Raw genomic sequence first — 20,505 nt, 5'->3', positions numbered from 1 at the left:
TAGATAGTTGTTACTTGTTTCATTAAGCTATCCCAGCTGGGATTGGAGGCCCAGCATCGTCTCCTCAGTTGGAACCAGGTAAGTGCATGACAAACAAGACCTAAACCACGAGAATCCATTCAGTAAAAAATTAGATATTAATTTTTAAATTTAAAACTAAAAATAGCATTTAGAAGTCACTAGGTTCAGGCAACCGAGATGGAGGGTAGGCTGGCTACAGAACCCATGCAGGGTCTGCTGAAGAAGTACCTTCTATGGCGAAAGCATCAACGTTGAAGAGCAAATGCAAAGGCGATGGGGTGATATTTTCTATGCAGCCAGGTCCCGCATCAGTGTTGAGCTCTGTAGAGATGAATGTAATGTGCCATCTTCAAACCACACAGAGTGTCGCCACCAGGCAGTGCAGGCTGTGAATCCACTGTCGTCGAACAGCCTCTGCGTCAGCGTCAAAGGGGTGATATGTCGCTTTTGAGTGGCGCAGTGGTGACGAAGCGTCAGTTTTGCAGTAAGGGGCTACAAAAAGCAACTTCTGAGGCCCAGGACTGGATGGGACACTTCAGGCAAGGGTAGGACTCACAGATGGCATAGTCCATCACTACCAGGAGAATTGCAGGAAGTTTTTTTATGTCCCTGAGACTGCAGAAGACCAGGAGGAAAACCAGCAAGCCCTTGGAGTCACTCAGGGTTCAAGAGACATGGGCCCAGTCCTTGTCCTCAGCAGGGCAGAGATCAGCAGGCAGCAGAGCAGTTCAGCAAAGCAGGGAAGCAGTTCCTTAGAACAGCCAGCCCAGACAGAGTAGCAATCCTAGCAGCGCAGCAGTATTCATTCCAGCAGAGTTCTTCACAGGTCCAGTAGTGTACTCATCTTAGGGGATCAGAGATCCAGTTCTTATAACCAAAAGTGCCTTTGATGTAGGGGATGACTTCAAAGGAACTCTATGAAGTGAACAAGGATCCCTTTCAACCCAGCCCTGTCTACCAGGCTATCTTTGGGGGGTAATCAGTCCTTTGTGTGGGATCAGGCCACTGCCCTTTGAAGCGTATTGTGTGCCCCTCACATCCTTCCTGCCTAGGAATACCCATCAGATGCAGTTGAATGCTCTGTGTTGTGGCTGTCTGGGGGGAATTCACAAATGTAGCTGCCACCCAGCCCAGCCCAAACGTGCATTTGAAGCAGGCTGTCAAACATACAGATCAGTAAGAGCAAAGAAATGCCCACTTTCTAAAATTAGCGTTTCTAAAATAGTAATGCTACATCCGACTTTACCAGTAAAGAGGACTTATCATTACCATTCCAAAGATATATAACATGACAGAGCTATTCCTTTCCGATCAGGAATAACAGCTTAAACGTATATTAAGGAATTCCCAATGCTGGCCAATGAGGAGTAGACCTCACAGTAGTGAAACATGACTTTGGGACTTTTTCAATACCAGGACATGTAAAACCTAAAAGTACATGTCATGCCTTTCCTTTACAAAGCACCCTGTCATAGGGCTTACCAAGGGACTACCTTAGGGGTGACATATGTAAGAAAAGGGGAGTGTAAAGCACGGCAAGAGTTTTTCAACGTTAAGTTGAAGTGGCAGTGAAACTGCACATGTAGGCTTTACAATGACAGGCATGAGACAGGCCCGAATATATCCTGACCATTTGGTAATGGGGAGGCAGGCTTGCTCTTAACACATATTTAGCCTCTCATTATCACTAATTTGGAGACAACCTATGTAGTTGTTTCACAATTAGCGTTTTGATTTCATACATTGAACTTTAAATTCTATGCAAAGCAAAAAAAGCATTGTGGTAAACACATATCGATATTTTTCTAAATGCTACAAAGGATGGGCTGGGGTGTGAAATGAAGTGCAAAGAATGTGAACAATGTATTTGACAAAAGCTACATCTCCTGAATCCCAATGGAAGAGCAAACTGGCCTGATCTGTAAACTGGAAAGAGACACCAAGAACAAATTGCTTCATACCTCCAAGATTTGACCACCAATAATTTGTCATTTGAGATTTTTTTCAGTGTCAGTGTAGTGTCAGTTCTAAACTTATGAGGAATCCTACTGTCTTTGCTGTCTTGATCAACTGAGGGGTTAATCTGCAGTTTATAGGAACAAAGTTGTATTTAGTTTGATCCACACTTGAATCACAAAAACCAACTCTGATGATACCTGATGGCATATTTAATTATCGTCAGCAAACTGATAAACGTCGATCCCCCTCAACAAGCAGATTAAACTGTAAAAGGCTGGGAACAACCTCAAAGAATTAATCTAGATGCATTTAATGCATCAGTAGCAAGCCGTATTGTAAAAATATGCGGGAGAGGGGACAAAGTCTTGATGTGAGCTGCGGCTGAGTAACTTCACAGGTAAAGCAATGTAACACCATTGGTGGCAAAAAGTGCAAGGTATTCCTTGGAGAATATGCAATCTTAAATTAGGAAATATTTAAAAATCCTCAAATCAGTTTTAAAGGAGTCCTATTTTAATGAGCGGACATCAAATTAATTTTTTTATTTTTATTGAGCTATGTTTTTTTTTTAAACTGCCCAAAACTCCAATCTTAATCAATTGTGTGGTGATGACCATGTCATAGGTATCCTTTGCAGCTGACTGATTATGGAGTGAGGTTGGATTTACTCTGCTGTGCAAACCAGGCAATGTTTCCCCAACACAGCAAGACTAGAAGCTATGCTCATATTGAGCTTGAGAAGGTCAGATACCGTACATTTGCTGCCTGGCAGGGGCTTCAAACTTATCTCTTAAAAGCTGGGAGCACAAGCTGCCTCTTTTTCTGGTAGATGTGACAACTCTTTCTGGTCCTCGAAAGGTAAAAAAGCATAAGTCTCAACATAACCAAAAATTGACTATCTCCTTTTCCGCTGTGTCAGATGTTTCAAAACCTTCAATGACTGTTCTGTTCCTTAGCAAGCAGATCACAGCTTCAAGTGCTAAAATGTTTTTTTGCACTTCAAGTGTGGACAGCCAAAGTTACAGCTCTAACTGGTCTTGTTGTTTTTCTCCCCAATGGTTTTACTTGAACTCTCACCTCTTTGATGCTTAGAAACATTAGTCCACGTCATTAGAGAATCCTTGAAAATGTTTTCCTCTGTCAGGCCAATGTAATACCAGCTTACCTGGTCCTCAGAAAAGTGCTTAAAGTCCAGGATTTAAGGGCAGGCATGTACATGTGTTTTCCAGGCAGACAGAATTCCTCCAACAGCAATGTTTGACTTTTATGCCTGGTCTTCTTTGCTTAGTAGTATTCAATTCATTCAGTTATGAGAGTGGTGGAAGTAGTCCTTTATAGAAGAGAAACTATAGTGATTGGTTTGATTCCATTACCAAATCATATTAATATACCTGCATGTTCCCCTTCTGTATTTCTTGGGACTTCCGGTGGTGTATGGTGAAATCCATAGGAGAGCACTTCTTCACCTCAGCCAGAGAGCAACAATGCAGCAAGCCAACAGCAAGGCAGCAGTCCTTCACAGAAAGCAGCCAGGTGAGTCCTTTGGCCAGCCTGGCAGTTCTTCTTGGCAGGATGCAGGTTCTGGTTACAAGTTTCTTCTCCAGGAAGTGTCTGAGTTGGTAGGGGCAGAGGCCCTGTTTATATACCCAAATGTGCCTTTGAAGTGGGGGAGACATCCAAGAGTGGCTTAGAAGTGCACCAGGTCCCTTTTCAGTTCAATCCTGTCTGCCAGGGTCCCAGTAGGGGGTGTGGCAGTCCTTTGTGTAAGAGCAGGCCCTCCACCCTCCCAGCCCAGGAAGACCCATTCAAAATGCAGTTGTATGCAAGTGAGGCTGAGTATCCTGTGCTTGGGGTGTGTCTGAGTGAATGCACAAGGAGCTGTCAACTAAACCTAGCCAGATGTGGATTGGAAGGCACAGAAGGATTTAGGTGTAGAGAAATGCCCACTTTCTAGAAGTAGCATTTCTAAAATAGTAATATTAAATACAACTTCACCAGTCAGCAGGATTTTTTATCACCATTCTGGCCATACGAAATATGACCTTCCTACTCATTTCAGATCAGCAGATACCACTCAAACAATGTATGAGGGCAGCCCCAATGTTTACCTATGAAGGGAGCAGGCCTCACAGCAGTGTAAAAACGAATTTAGGAGTCTAGCAGGACATGTAAACTACACAGTTACATGTCCTGCCTTTTGCCTACACAGCACCCTGCCCTATGGGTTACCTAGGGCATACCTTAGCGGTGTCTTATATGTAGTAAAAGGGGAGTTGAGGCTAGGCAAGTACTTTTAAATGCCAAGTAGTGTTGTCAGTGAAACTGCACACACAGGCCTTGCAAAGGCAGGCCTGAGACAAGGTCAAGGGGCTGCTGAAGTGGGTGGCACAATCAGTGCTGCAGGCCCACTAGTAGCATTTAATCTACAGGCCCTGGGTACACATAGTGCACTCTACTAGGGACTTATAAGTAAATGAAATAGTCAAATTGGGTATGATCCAATGTTATCATGTTTAAAGGGTGAGAGCATATGCACTTTACCACTGGTTAGCAGTGGTAAAGTGCACATAGTCTTAAAACCAGCAAAACAGTATCTAAAAAGTGGAGGGAGGCAGGCAAAAAGTTAGGGGTGACCACCCTAAAGCTGTCAGGTCTAACAGTATGGCATTTAGCAGATAATAATACATTCTCAAATCTATATCTGTGGAGTAAAAGAAGTTTCAGTTAATTCAGAATTTCCTTAAAAGGTGACCTATCTCTTTATCAATGTTTCATGCTCTGCCAGGTGCAATTGGTTATTGACAGTGTCCCTTATCCCCTATAAAATATGGTAAAGGATTTCACCACACTGTATTGTATGTTACCATTTTTAGAGCACTGCATAGGACGTCAAAGCCCAATGCGCTTTCTGGATTGTGAGAGAACAGGCTAATGCATTAATTGTGCTTGGTTGGAAAAGTGTGAAATGTTAGTTTACTTTTGCCTGGGGTGAGGTCCAGATCTGGCCGTGTTTACAGAGAATGAGGTACTGCCAATGAAATACTTTCTAAAGGGAGGGAGGGTCAGGGGGATGGTCAGACTGGGTTGCTTGAAATGTATACCGACTCCACGATATGAGACCAGCACAGTGTTCTTTGTTTGATAACATTGCAGATATTGACGTTCTTTTTGAGAAAATTAACTTAAAGTTATGATTACTGTAGCCTTAAAAGGCACTGCAGGGTATTTTGGAATTAGATTGAATTTTACTTTTGAGAATTACCACCTTACCACAGAAACATTTTGTGCGTGATAATTGCTTTTAGTTAGTGGCACTGGCTTTTGGTTTGTGGCATTTTGTGCATGATAACTGCTTTTTTGTGGCATTGACTGTCTACACTTCAATGTGTTACGTTATGAGCCTTTCGTCCACTGGATTTCCAATAAGACTGACACAACTTACATTTCCACAAGTGCCTCTACTGTGTATGGGTGAATATTTATTTTCCAATCGACAAATATTCTCATTTTTCTTCATTTGTTGGCTGCCCGTAACCACTTTTTAGTGCAGTAGTCTTTAATATCCACAAATCAAATCAAGTTCTCAAGAACCAATTCTTTATGACAGAACATCTTTTTAAAGATATTTTTTCATTTTAACAGCTTGTTGGCAATTTTCGGTGTAATTTCCCTGTGAGGAAAATAAGATAATTCACAAAGTCCAAGAGAGGAAACTTTGGGGTGATAACTTCTAGTACGTTTTTAGACAAATAACATTGCAGGATCCTGGGAAATGCACGAATCACATACAAACGTTTTAGTAAGGCAGAAGTGACATTTGTGCATCACAAAAATGCACATCGCTGTACTACTCTGCTACATGCTCTTGGTTGCATATGCTGATTTTGTGGTTGACACCATTGTAATTGTATTTCGTGTAAAAGGACGATACAGATGTGCAAACTGAATTTTATTTTGCAAGTGTTTTTAGGCCGTGCTTGCAGCTTTTACCATATTATCGAAATCCATACGTTTGCTAAACTCGCTGTAGATTCAGTTTGATGTAAAGAAACCGATCAATACCAAGTTCACATAATGTGTAGTCAATTGCAACATCAAAGTCCGCAGGAGTATGCATCACAAATAGTACAGTACAAATCCTGCAATAAACCTTCATTACGCGAAGCAATGTGTCCATTTTCAAATCCAGTTTAATAACAGTGATTGCATGAACCTGGTGAATCATCAGGAAGAGACATTTCAGACAGGCTATTTATGGAAAGGACTGAAGAGCAACCTCTTCTCTTTCAAAAAAAGTGGTATAATTACAAAACTAGCGCACTTCAACCAGATCTGAAACCAAATTAATGAAGATCTAAAGCACTTTGAAAGAAATATCTTCTGTTTCTAGGCCAAAGAAGCTGTAGAAGAGTTATTCAGCAGTTAAGAAAAGAAGATAATTAAACTGCAGTGTTTTAGGAGGAGAAACATAATTAGCACATGCAAAGGCAGTGGTGCAGGACGAAGCGTGCTAGACTGTATAGAGGGAGGTAAAGCTATAGTAGGGTTAAGTACAAGCGAAATACTGCATATGTAGATTCTGTAAAAACTGTAAAATGATAGTAAATATATGATTTTAGGGACCTCTAGGTGAGAGTGGCATGCTATCCTAATACAAACAACTCAAAATACTGCTTTCAGAAAGCAATAACCTGTATTCTTCTGTATTGAAGCATCTGCACTCCATCCATAGTAACATTGATAAATTGTGAAACAGTAACAGTAAAGGACAGCCGAGCCCAGTGCAAAGTTTTTTTTTTAAACGTTTCATTATTTTTTACGTTCACAATTGAAGTTCACTCTGAAAGGACAACAGGTCATATCTTGTATCACAAAATGCCCACTGCAAGTTTATGATGAACACTTCAATTACTGATATTATTGTTCAGGTTTTATCATGATAAGGATCTTTCTTCATCAATTCTTCCACCCCTCCACTCGACTTCCAATCCTCAACTTGAAATGGAACCATAGTTTTCCGAGCAGTCGCGGCTCAAGAGAAGGAAATTAGGTGGCGTGGTGCGTGGCGGGGTGGGGAGGGCTGGCTTGACAAAAAAATATATATAATATATATTTAATAAATATTAAATTTACCTTTCTCACCGCACTGCTCTGCTCCGATCCGCTGCATCCTGGTCCTCCACTGCAGGCACAGGCTCCCAGCTTGTCCGGCGTCCAATCTTAACACTGCTGGCAGCATGAAAGCAGTGTTAGGATTGGACGGAGCAGCCAGCCAGGACTCTCCGAGGCAGGACTCTGCCCTCTCTATGCAGTGCCGGGTTGGAGAGAGCTTAGCGCACATGTATTTTTGGCCAGGCCCGAGATGTCTGGCCAAACATACATGCACACTGAAGGGGAGTGTACACTCCCAATCCCTCTCTGTCATCACCTGTGGCCCCCACCCCTTCTATAAAAAAACTAAATAAACAGTTTATTTTGGTTTTACTGTAAAGGTTTTGCAGCTGCTGCTGCAGGCGGGGGGAGACGGTCCTCCGCAGTTGCAGAGGAGCCACCCCTGGTTCTGAGTAAGGTCATGGAACGCTTTGTAAATAGTTAAAATGAGCAAAAGAATAACATGAAATGTAACATGAATGAAGCTAAAATGTTTGATTACTCACGCCCCTAAAGCATACCTCATAGGAGGCCCAATCGGCAAAGATTGGTATGATCCAAAAGTGAGTAAATTCCTTGAAGTGGCTATACCTCACCAATCAACGCACACCAACCAAAAGCTGTCAGTGCATAAAAAAAGGCACTTTGCATTGAGCCTCAGCGAAGTATTCAATAATAGACACTGAAACAAGCACAGTCACCACCAATATTTTTTTCGAAAGAAAAATGACCTGTAATTATCCAGTATATTGCTGCATCAAAAAGGCATTGTGAGATCAGATCTGCCCCTTGCAACTCTATATTGGCTTTGTACTGCTGATCAGTTACTGGTCCCTTATCAACAAGGTGACCATGCCCAATGCAACCTTTCCTCTGAAGTGATGTAAGTCTCTTTAGTGATTGTTCCCTATCTCTACACCATGAAACGGGTTCGATTCCCACTGTTGTTCACATCTTTCTATCAGCCTTCAGCAATATCATATTAGTGACTAGTGACCATGCCCTTTGGGTGAGAGTAGGCAGAGGAGGTTAAAATTACCCATCTTTCCAAAAGAAAAATACTTGTACCATAGACATGACTTAGACAGCCTTGCAAAAGATGTATAGAGCACAGCATAATTGACACAATTTTTTTAATGTAAAACACTGATTCTCATCCCAAGATACTTCAGGGATCATGTTTTAGTCACATCATAATTGTTTCGCCTCAACTCAAGCCACGACTAAGCCTACTCATTTGACCTATGTCAGTTACAAATAATCCATTTGGAATTTTTAACCTTCAGACAACTACAGAGGGTAAAAGTAGGAATCTAAGCAAATTCTATGTGCAGCATTAGTGAAGAAAATATATGTCTTAGTAGGACACCCCACATTCAAAGCAGATTCTATAGCACCTGACTCCATGAGTTGGGTAGAAAGATTCTATATGACAGTGGGCTGGGACAGATGAGGCTGTATGATAAGATCACTTGGTATGATTAGGAGAGCAAAGCAAGTCACTGAACAAAGTTAAGGAAAACATATCAGGCCACATAGAAATATTTACAATTATTAATGCAGACTGGAGGCTCGAACCTGCAAGAATTACCACTCTAAGAGCCCTTAGTGAAATCAGCATAAAGGTAGCAGTCTATAGACAGAATGTTGCCCATTTCCATGTTAACCATTCTGAAGATTATATTACTTTATCCAAGTTGCTTTTGTCAAGAGATGAAAGGTGAGAGAGGTGTATTTTAGGCCTGCGCATAATTCAAAAAAGGTCTACCTTGCTGGTCATGAAGTTTACTGACTTGGCACACCAATACTTGTCCACTAGCTGGATTGGCCTTGAGAATGAACTGTCACTGGTGACGCTTTTGCCACATGAATGCTCCAAGTTAACTCACATCTTGAATGTGGCAAACCCTTGCAGGTGGGTTGTCACACTCCCCTGGAAGGCTAGGAGGCTCTGCATGCTGGAAGAAACCCCTGGCTTGCAAGGACTGGGCGTCCCAGGTGAAAGCCATTCCTTCACCCACCTCTCATTGGGGATTACTGGAACTTTTCAGCCTGCAGGAGCAGCCTCCCTAGTCCAATGCCGACATGACTGGGATCTGCCCAGTTGCTGGGCTTTCACTCGGCTCCTGTCTCCTCTGCACACTGCAGAGGGACACCACAGACCTCCAGGGTCTGAAGACACGATGCCCTGGGTAGGGACTGTCGCCCAGGTCTATTTGCTAGTTTTGCCCCTGGTTGGTACGTTCTGTTACGACTCGGTCGTCCCATTTCCAGGGGGCGCTGTAAGGGGACTGTCAGAAGCCTGGGAATCACCTTGAACACCTATCTAGAGTCCCTTGCTGACTCCTGTTTGTTTCTCTTTTTTCCATGGTACACTTGTGTAGGACTACATTTGCTTCTTGGGACTGCAAATCCCATAATGCACAGCTTGGTAGTCACGAAAACCCGGATTCTGTTTCCCATTGTTTTCAATGGGAGAAGTCCAGTTGCTCCTTTTCACTGGATCCTCTCCTCCAGGACTTGCAAGTGTCCGAAACCACACACACCTGAAACCTCTCCTGTGCAGCCCAGCTTGGAACTGCTTATAAGCAGCCATTTCCTCAAGCTCCCAGTCGTGCATCGGACTTCAATTCCTTTGTGTTACAGACCCCTTGTCGGATGGTGTTCCAGTTTTGTTCCTGTTCTGTTCCAGCCTGATCCTTTTTCCTGTTTCTCTGCCCTGCTCCTGATTTTTCCAGCCAGAGTCTGCTCCCTATTTCTTAGCCTTGTACCTGTTTGTTTCTTCCAAAGCCTGCTCCCTGTTTCTCTGCCCTGCTCCTGCCTTGTTTCAGCCTGAACCTTCTCTCTGTTTCCCAGTCCTGTTTACTGCTCATTTCCTACTCCCTGTATTCCAGTCCTGTCCTTGCCTGTTCCAGCCAGAGCCTGTTCTCAGTTTCCCAGTCCTGTCTCTGTCTGTCCCAGACAGAAGTTTGCGCCCTGTTTTCAAGTCCTAGTCCCGCCTTTGCTTCAGCCTGAGCCTGTTCCTAGTTCTTGCCTCTGCCTCTTTGTTTGTTCCCTTCTGTTTCTGTTTCTTCTTGGTTCTTTGTGTCTGGTAAGTGTTCTATCAGTCTTCACCAGTGTATACGTGTCCTCCTGTGTACTGGGGTTGGCTCCTGGTTTCCAGGAGGCAATTCCAGCCCCCATCCTTGTCCAGTGTTATACGTTGTATATCGTGCCTAACAGTGACAGTGTGCTATTGCTGTTTTCTCAGGAATCGCCACTGTGTTTCCAGCTGGACCCACAAGAGCGTGTCCTGTGTATGTAAGTACTATCCTTGTTTGTGCTCTAGGGTCCAGAGACAGAATCACTTCTGCCGCCTCCTTTCTATGGGGCTGGCAGGGTGACTATCTGTAAGAGCAAACTGCACAGAGGCATTGAGATTCCCTGTCACTGTGGGAGGTTCTGCGCCTTACTCTGTGTACAACCCCAGCGTGTTTGTCCACTGGTAATCTGTTTCCTGTTTGTTCGCACAAGGGTTGCTCTGCTTTTACTTTCCTGTTTCCTGTGCCTATCCATAGCTGTCCTTTCCGTGTATGCCTTTAGCTGCTCCTCTGCCCCAGTGTACTACCTCTTTAGGATATTCGGTGACCTCAAGGGGTGTCCCAACCAAAGTCCTGATCAGACCCGCCCGAAACCGTGACAGAATGCACGACCCAAAAAGTTCAAGCTCCCCTGGCAGTAAAGGCACACACAAACCTAAAGGGCTTTCCTATCATGTTATGACACCCCTTTCTAAGCCTAAACATTCTCTGAAATCCTCTAAAAAAGACCTTAGTTTAAAGGATAGACTTGTTAAAGAAAACCATAACTTGCAAGTTCAGTACTACACTGAGTGGCTTGCTAATCTTTCAATGATAGACTATTATGTTATTTGTGGCTATGACCCCCAGTCCCTGTCTGTAGAAGAATTACAAGGACGTAATGAGTTTTTGCAATATCTATTAGCTGAAGCCAGTAAGAATGTTCGTAACCGTGGAAGTGCTTTTGCTACCTCTGCACAAGACACTCACACTCAAGAAAAACTGGTTAATTCCTTGCCTCATGCTAGCGCATCCCAAATTCACTTCCAGCACTCTGCCAAAACAAAGAACCCTGACACTGTTCAAGAAGCCACACTAGGGATTCCCTTGTTTTCTGTTGAGTGCTTCAGCCCATCTAGGCCAGTTTCTCAGAATTCAAAGTGCAGTGCTGACTCTTATAAAGACCTTTCAGTCCCTCAGAGCTTTCAAGTCAGCAGGCTAGACCCTGTATCAAATGGATCAGTAAAGACTGTGGGATTCCTTAGTTCCACTCATAAGGCTTGTGCTCTTCCCAAACTAGATGATAATACACCAGTCTCAATCCCTAAAAGCTCTGCTAAACCCTTTTCTATTCTGAGTGGGTTTGATAACAATATGGACATACACACACTAAAAGAGCAGTTTTGGCAGATTAAAAGGCAGATATTGGACTTCTATGATGAATATGTTATAACATACACTAGAAATCTTGCCCGTGGGCTCTTTTCATCAATGCATATTTCACTGTTGCCAGAACCAGACATTCTGTTTATCTGTAAGGTAGAAGAAGTAACAGAGCAGCTGATGGAAACTACTGCAAGGCAATTTGAAAACCTGAAAAAAGAAAATGATCACCAGCTTTGGCTTAAAGAACAGTATGCTACTTTGTGCGCCTCTCCAAAGACTTCTATAGAGCAGATTTTCCCTGCTATGAATGAATGTCAAGAGACTGCTCCAGTTATAAATATATCAGCCTCTTCTTCAGACTCTCTCTCAGCTTGTAGTTTTCCAGAGAATATCCCTGTGCAGTTGACTGAATCTCTGACATCTCTGAGAGATTTGACACCTCTTGATTCAAAGGATAGATCAGAGTCTTCAGAAGGAAGTGTCTCAGCCCCTCTATCAGAACAAATAAAGCCAAAGGAAGAAGAGAGTTCTGATGCAGACTCCAATAGCTGCACCTTAAGAAACCAAGATATGACTTTACTGGAGATTTATGGCAAGTTGTGCAACAGTGTTGAAGAATCTGAATCTAGTGATGACAGTGGTTCCTGCCTTGCCGTGAACAAGCCTGCAGATAGTGCTGTTCAAATGGCGCACATACCAAAATTTTCAGATTGTGGGGAGACTCCTGCCCTTTCAAACAATATCATAGAATTTTCAGATAATGAAGAGACAGTTCCTGTTTCAAGTGAACTAATGGATTTTTCTAACCGTGAAGAAATACCCGCAATTACTAAGAATGTAATGGACTTCTCAGAAAGTTTAAAAATCTCTTCTGTGTCAAAGCAAACTGTGGAGAATTCAGACAAGGAAGAAAGCCAGCAATCTGAAACTAAACAGCCTGTCATAAGAAATGAGAGCCTTCTCCTAGAACTGGACACAGTTGCAGCCTCAACCACTGATCCTGACCTGCTGATCCCTGCCAATGTGTATCCTGTTTCCAGCTCCACGATTAGTGAAGACAAGATCTCTGAGCTACCGGTATCTGATCTTGATGTGAAACCAGCCACAGTAAATGTCACCTGCTGTGTCCCTGAAACTAAAGACTCCTAAAAACCAGCAAACTGAAAACGAAGCTCAAGTACTGAAAGATGTAATATTTCCCACTGAAACTAAAGACTTGAATTTGAATCTTGTATTCGAAGATCTGATGATAAGTACTGTTCTTAGTGTTTTATTGCAAGAAACCATCATCAATTCAAAGGCTAGAGCTGAAAATGTAGGTAACAGTGTAAAGGTGATTTCTGAAGAGACTCCAGTTCTACTTCTTTCCAAAGAACAACCTTTCAGTGTAAACAGAGTTGAAGATCAACTATCTGTAGTAGAAACGCCTTGCAAAGAAACCATTTCTGATACCACAAACACACCACAGAGCACTTGCAATAAAGAAATCCCAGTCTTGTCTGAAGATCACCCTAAAGAATTAGTTTGTGGAACTTCTACATTTTCAGATGTTAATCCAGTTTCTAAAGACTTAAAAACTCTTGTTGATCCTGTGATTGATACTCCGAAGTCATCCAAAACTAAAGAAAATTCTGAATTTTTCATGTTCACCTTGAGAACACCAGTTACCCATGTCTCCCAAGTTTCTATGCTTTGCAAGCCTCAGACCACAATCAATGCAAATACTGCTGCAGAAACAGACATATCCTGCTTGTCGGAAGGAGTTACAGACCTTACTAATACGCCAATTATGTCCTCCAAAGAAGACAGTACTGAACAGGAAACTAAAGTCCTAAAGAATACCGCCCATGATGCAATTCCAGATCTCCTTGCTCCTGAATCCACTTCACCAGAAACCAACTCCATGCACTCCTCCCGTATCACTCGAACAATAAAGAGGAAAGACATCGGAGCCCATATGGGTATTAATACATGCTTTGCTCATTGGAAGTTTCACCTATGGCAGGACTGTAAACTTATCAACCAAGGTTGGTGTTGGATTTTCTTGTTGTGGCTTTTCCTCTTCAACTTTTTTCAGCCAAAGGATCGCCTTCTCTTCTTGAGCAGACTGGTGGGAGGGGGTATACTGTTACGACTCGGTCGTCCCATTTCCAGGGGGCGCTGTAAGGGGACTGTCAGAAGCCTGGGAATCACCTTGAACACCTATCTAGAGTCCCTTGCTGACTCCTGTTTGTTTCTCTTTTTTCCATGGTACACTTGTGTAGGACTACATTTGCTTCTTGGGACTGCAAATCCCATAATGCACAGCTTGGTAGTCAGGAAAACCCGGATTCTGTTTCCCATTGTTTTCAATGGGAGAAGTCCAGTTGCTCCTTTTCACTGGATCCTCTCCTCCAGGACTTGCAAGTGTCCGAAACCACACACACCTGAAACCTCTCCTGTGCAGCCCAGCTTGGAACTGCTTATAAGCAGCCATTTCCTCAAGCTCCCCGTCGTGCATCGGACTTCAATTCCTTTGTGTTACAGACCCCTTGTCGGATGGTGTTCCAGTTTTGTTCCTGTTCTGTTCCAGCCTGATCCTTTTTCCTGTTTCTCTGCCCTGCTCCTGATTTTTCCAGCCAGAGTCTGCTCCCTATTTCTTAGCCTTGTACCTGTTTGTTTCTTCCAAAGCCTGCTCCCTGTTTCTCTGCCCTGCTCCTGCCTTGTTTCAGCCTGAACCTTCTCTCTGTTTCCCAGTCCTGTTTACTGCTCATTTCCTACTCCCTGTATTCCAGTCCTGTCCTTGCCTGTTCCAGCCAGAGCCTGTTCTCAGTTTCCCAGTCCTGTCTCTGTCTGTCCCAGACAGAAGTTTGCGCCCTGTTTTCAAGTCCTAGTCCCGCCTTTGCTTCAGCCTGAGCCTGTTCCTAGTTCTTGCCTCTGCCTCTTTGTTTGTTCCCTTCTGTTTCTGTTTCTTCTTGGTTCTTTGTGTCTGGTAAGTGTTCTATCAGTCTTCACCAGTGTATACGTGTCCTCCTGTGTACTGGGGTTGGCTCCTGGTTTCCAGGAGGCAATTCCAGCCCCCATCCTTGTCCAGTGTTATACGTTGTATATCGTGCCTAACAGTGACAGTGTGCTATTGCTGTTTTCTCAGGAATCGCCACTGTGTTTCCAGCTGGACCCACAAGAGCGTGTCCTGTGTATGTAAGTACTATCCTTGTTTGTGCTCTAGGGTCCAGAGACAGAATCACTTCTGCCGCCTCCTTTCTATGGGGCTGGCAGGGTGACTATCTGTAAGAGCAAACTGCACAGAGGCATTGAGATTCCCTGTCACTGTGGGAGGTTCTGCGCCTTACTCTGTGTACAACCCCAGCGTGTTTGTCCACTGGTAATCTGTTTCCTGTTTTTTCGCACAAGGGTTGCTCTGCTTTTACTTTCCTGTTTCCTGTGCCTATCCATAGCTGTCCTTTCCGTGTATGCCTTTAGCTGCTCCTCTGCCCCAGTGTACTACCTCTTTAGGATATTCGGTGACCTCAAGGGGTGTCCCAACCAAAGTCCTGATCAGACCCGCCCGAAACCGTGACACGTTCTACTTTCCTTGTGCCCAAACCTGGGGAGCTAAAGAGGGTTACGCCCCTAGCCAACCCCGCCCTTCAGTTGGGCCTGCCCAGGCAGCAAGTTTTTCACAACTATTAAGCCTCCACAATGTGGGGTCTTATAGAACCTGGGGGAGGCACAAGTCAGAGCTAGCTGTGCCATCTGGCGCTCCAGACATCTCCAGACATCTGGACAGCCAGCCCGCGACCATTCATCTGGTCGACCAACCACCAACTGATCATCTGGTCAGCCAGCCTAGTGACCACATGGTCAAATCAGTCTGGGGACCAAAGGGCCCAGACCCAGGGCACACAAAGGCAAGGCCAGAACTTATGAGACTTCTTCCTAGAGCCATCCTATGGCTTCTTTGCTCCAAACAACTCTGCTAGTGCCAGTTCCAGAGATCTGGTCATTGATGACCTGAGAGGCATTGGCGCAGGGCAGGAGGGGTTGCACCTGGCACATCATGGAGGAAGCCTCCCATGGATCCCCACCCCATCCCTGCCACTGGACAGCAGACGAGGCACCCCAGGATGAGCATGGATGCCCACAAACATATCTTTGCTGCATTCCCTCCCTAGCCAATCACACACACCAAATGTCTGAACCTGCAGCTCCTCTTTTACCGAACAAGATTACTACTGCAACAACTTATCATCAGTATGGTAAAACTAGCCTGTCTCCCCATGGTCTAAAACCAGCTCACATTACCTATTACTAGGTGAACAATCCAACACTTGGTGAATACTGCTTCACAATGATAGTAAGAGGTGACATTGAAGCATCAAAAAGCAATGTTGCTATGGACGCTTGACTGCCACAAGCCAGTTATTCCTGTGGTAACTTTTCTGGCACTTCCTGCTTGAAATCCAAATATCAGAAGGATAATGAGGCCCCGCTGTCGTAATCTGTATTCATACTGAAAATCAAGATCAAGCGAGCTTTTTCCCTTCTGCTCCACGGAAAGTATCTGTCCTCCCTGAGCTTACTTTAGGATGCCTGAATTATTATTTTACAGGTGACTCACCCTAGTCAAGCCGTTATCCCCCAGTGGGTTGAGCCCAGCAGGCTCCGGGCGCTTGGAGCCAAAAGCAAGACCCCTATGAAGGTCGATGCAACCCTTCATACAAAGTACTTTTTCAGTGGGACGAGGTTGGTCCCTGTTGCTGGCCCACGCTCCATTGCGGTAAGCCTGAACTCTTGAGTTTACCCCGGTCTAGCATGACCAGATAGCCCTGGTTGGCACTTTAAGCTTTTAAGCACTATGATTACAAATATTATTAAAAGATTCATATCTCAACTTCCACTCATCGGGTTTTTGTTGTTTCGGTCTTGTTTTGTTTATGTTTGCACTGTTTCTTCACTGTTTTACTATTTTAAGTGTTGCACAAATACTTTACAGATTGCCTCCTAAGTTAAGTCTGCCTGCTCTGTGCCAAGCTACCAGGGGTTGAGCACAGGTTCATTTATGGTGTGTAACTGACTTACCCTGACTAGATTGTGGCTTCTTCTTGGACAGGGTACATACCTCTGTCAACCAGAAACCCCATTTCTAACACTTATGTACCGGACGGGTTGCATGTCTATAAACATATGGACTTTGGAAAAACTACACAGTTAAATATATCTTGGAACATTTTCACTGTGGCTGTGTTTTCTTGGACTTTAATTGCACTACTTGAGTGTTTATTGTTTGGAGTGCTTTGGTAATATTGTTGCTATAGTTCTGGCCTGATTACTTTTTCTAAGACCATTGGTATACCCTTGTTTTGTAGGGTGCATTTACCATGTGTGCACCAGTTTATATTCATTTAATTGACCCAGCAGACCCTTCACATGATGATAACATAACAAACGTGCAGCACTTATGTCATAGCCACCTACATTTTTTCCAGGGCCTTGTGGTTTTGTTAGGTAGTAGGTAGTAGACTCTGGTAAGTCAAATCTCTATTACTATCACCCCTTCTACCTGCATGCCATCACATACCCTTACCCTTACCCTCACTCCCATCAATCTACCACCTCCCACACACCCCACCATCACAACCCACCCATCCCAATACAAAGCCCTGCATGCAACACCAATGCATGGACACCCATCACAGACCTGCATGGACACCTATCACTAAAGCATGCACACTAGAGGGAAACAGCTAGCCCACCAAATAGCAACTCACACAAGGCAAAGCTGCCAGGGCAAAAACAACCTTAGAGGGCAACACACTCATGCACAAGATGTCACACACAGAAACGATAACACTGCATTTACATCCCCACAGGTAAACCAGCCATTGTCAGTGGAGAAGAAGTGCCAGCAACATCCAGTCCCCCCACAAAAGAGGCCCACAGTAAAGGCAGCAGTTCTGGATGCCTGGATCTGGATGACCAACCTGGCCCATCAGGGATCTCCGGACAGTCGGTTACCCAGGCACAGTCCCATACCACCATAGAGCCTCTCCCCTCAGGAAACACCAGCACAGTAACCACCCAGTGGTCCCATACCTCAGTCCCCAAGACACGTCAATCAGCAGTGTGTCCACCACCACAGGGACCCCAGGCCACCCCACAAACACAGGACGATCAGGGACCTGGGGTCAGTGGCAGTGGGCACACAGTTCAGGGGACAGAGGCACAAGACAACAGGGAAGCTGGGAGGACTGCTGTGCGACAGGGGGAGGACATGCCCAGGGAACCCACTCTCCACGAGGCACTCACCAAGATCTTGGGAGCATACCACCAGGAGAACCAGCGGCTTCAGGAGGGACAGTACCTGGGGATCAGGGAGGACTTGAAGGACATAAACACCACCCTGGTCACCACTGCAGGGGTGCTGGCAGACATGGCCAACACTATGAGGAAGGCAGTGGCACACCACCGGGCCCCTACCACTAGCCAAACTGATGAACAGCCCTCCACTTCCGCTGCCGCTAGTGGACAGGAGGCCCCGCCACAGGACCAACAGGCCACCAGCACTCCTCCCCCTGCAGAAGGAGAACCACCATGCAAGTGTTCCCTGTGCACCAGGCAGAAGCCAGAGACTATTGCCAAGATCCCTGCCAGGAAATAAGACTCTCCTGAATGTCACCCTTGTGTCCCACCCTGTCACCATGTCCACCATGAAATGTCATTGCTCCTCTTTCTATGCCCCCTTGGACAATGCACCTGTGATCCACATAGACTGGACTCTATTCTGGACTTTCCTCCACCATCAACCCAGCCTATTGCACATCCCCCTCTACTTATTAGCACTTAAATAAACACCCTATGAAAAAAAATACAAGTATGGAGTATGTCAAATGATTTAACTATGTATTCGTTTAACAAGGTATAAACACTGCAATACAACTGTACAGTAATGTATATATAGGAATGACCTGTAGTTGGCTGAAGTCAACACAGCAGGAGCGATAGTGGTGCACAAATATCTGCAAATGAAGATGCCAAAGGGTACAGGGAGTGGCCATAGAAGTGGGAAAATCAGCCTGCCAGTGACAATGTCAAACACAAAACTGACTATTATAAGTGGAGTTACACTGTCTTACCTGTGTGTCATTGGAAGAATTGACGAATCATTGCACTTCTGTTGTCCTCATCCTCTACCTCCTCATCTTCACTGTCCACAGGGTCCACTGCTGCCACACGCCCAGCTCCAGCCTCATCCTCCTTCAGAAAAGGCACCTGGCGATGTAAGGCAAGGTTGTGCAACATACAACATGCCACGATGATCTGGCAGACCTTCTTGGGTGAGTAGCACAGGGAACCATCTGTGAGATGGAGGCAATGAAACCTAGCCTTCAGGAGGCCGAATGTCCTCTCTATAATTCTTCTTGTTCGCCCATGTGCCTCATTGTAACGTTCCTTTGCCCTTGTCCTGGGATTCCTCACAGGGGTCAGTAGCCATGAGAGGTTGGGGTAACCAGTCACCTGCAAATATTGAGGGACAACTGTTAGCCACACACCAACCCTTTTGGTCTACACCATACCCATACATCAACATCCACTGGCTAGGAACCAGGGCTCATCTATTAGCCGTCCCCGGTGCCTCTGAAGTTGAGCCATCACATATGTTATTCCTCAGGATAAAGGCATCATGCACAGACCCAGGATACTTTTCATTGCCATGGGAGATGTACTGGTCCGCCAGGCACACTACCTGCACATTCATTGAGTGAAAGCTCTTTCGATTTCGGAACACCTGTTCATTTCTCCGGGGGGGACAAATGCAATATATATACCATCAATTGCCCCAATAATGTTGGGGCTATGTCCCATTTGATAGAAATCAGCTTTCACTGTGGCCAAATCCTCCACCTGGGGGAAAACGGTGTAGCTGCACATGTGTTTAATCACGGCAGACAACACTCTGGTCAGCACTATTGAGAACATTGGCTGTGACATTCCTGCTGCCAAGCCCACTGTCACTTGAAAGGAGACAGTTGTTAGGAATGGAGCACTGATAGCACTTGCACAAGAGAGGGGATCCCGGTGCGGTTACAGATAGCAGATATCAGGTCAGGCTCCAATTGGGCACACAGCTCTGTGATTGTGGCCCTGTCCAGTCTGTAGGTGAGGATATTGTGCCTGTCCTCCATTGTTGCCAAGTCCACCAGGGGTCTGTACATGGGGGGGATGTCTCCATCTCCTGTTCATCCGCAGCGGTTGCAATCTATGGGGCAAAGCGGTGAGCAGCTGGTCAGAAGCTCATATTTCCAAACACTACACTTCATTGCATGTTGTGATTGTAACAGTATATTGTTGGATATGTCCAAATGGTGTTTATGTGCACTGTGACGCAGTTAGGTGCCATGGCCTGTCCCGCCCACCCTGAAATGGCATCTGCCTGTCATGTATGGAGGGACATGTGGAAATGAGGTAATTCCGCTGACGTTGTGCGCCGTTGCGGGAGGCAGTCGAGAACTGCCGTGCAACTTCTCATTGTTTATCATTGAGCCCTATGGGTTACAGTGGCCAATGGTGATGAACTCAGGCGGTGACAGTACGCACCGCCGCAGACGTGACTGCCATTTTCTATCTGTTCACTCACTTGCTACCTGACCTTCAACAGGAGAGGACCAACACTGAATGTGCTGCTGTGACCTGTGTCTGGAATGACCATGGCTCGTGTACTGGGGAAAGGGCCCCTGCCTTCATCGCGGCAGAGTCGGAGAGACTGGTGGATGGGGTATTACCCCAGTTCCGAATGCTGTATGTGCCTCCAGACCAACAGATGAGTACACTGTGAGCACAATGCATGGGGCATGAATGCATGGAGTGCTGTATGTGAAGGCCTCGTGTTGGGGGGTTGGTGGAAGGGCCCTGGGCAGCGTGCTGCATGTATGTATGTGTGGCCATGTCT

This window comes from Pleurodeles waltl, chromosome 4_1 (assembly GCF_031143425.1).
Source record: "Pleurodeles waltl isolate 20211129_DDA chromosome 4_1, aPleWal1.hap1.20221129, whole genome shotgun sequence".
NCBI lineage: Eukaryota > Metazoa > Chordata > Amphibia > Caudata > Salamandridae > Pleurodeles > Pleurodeles waltl.
The sequence above is the reverse complement of the archived record's forward strand: the minus strand, read 5'-3'. Positions refer to the sequence as shown.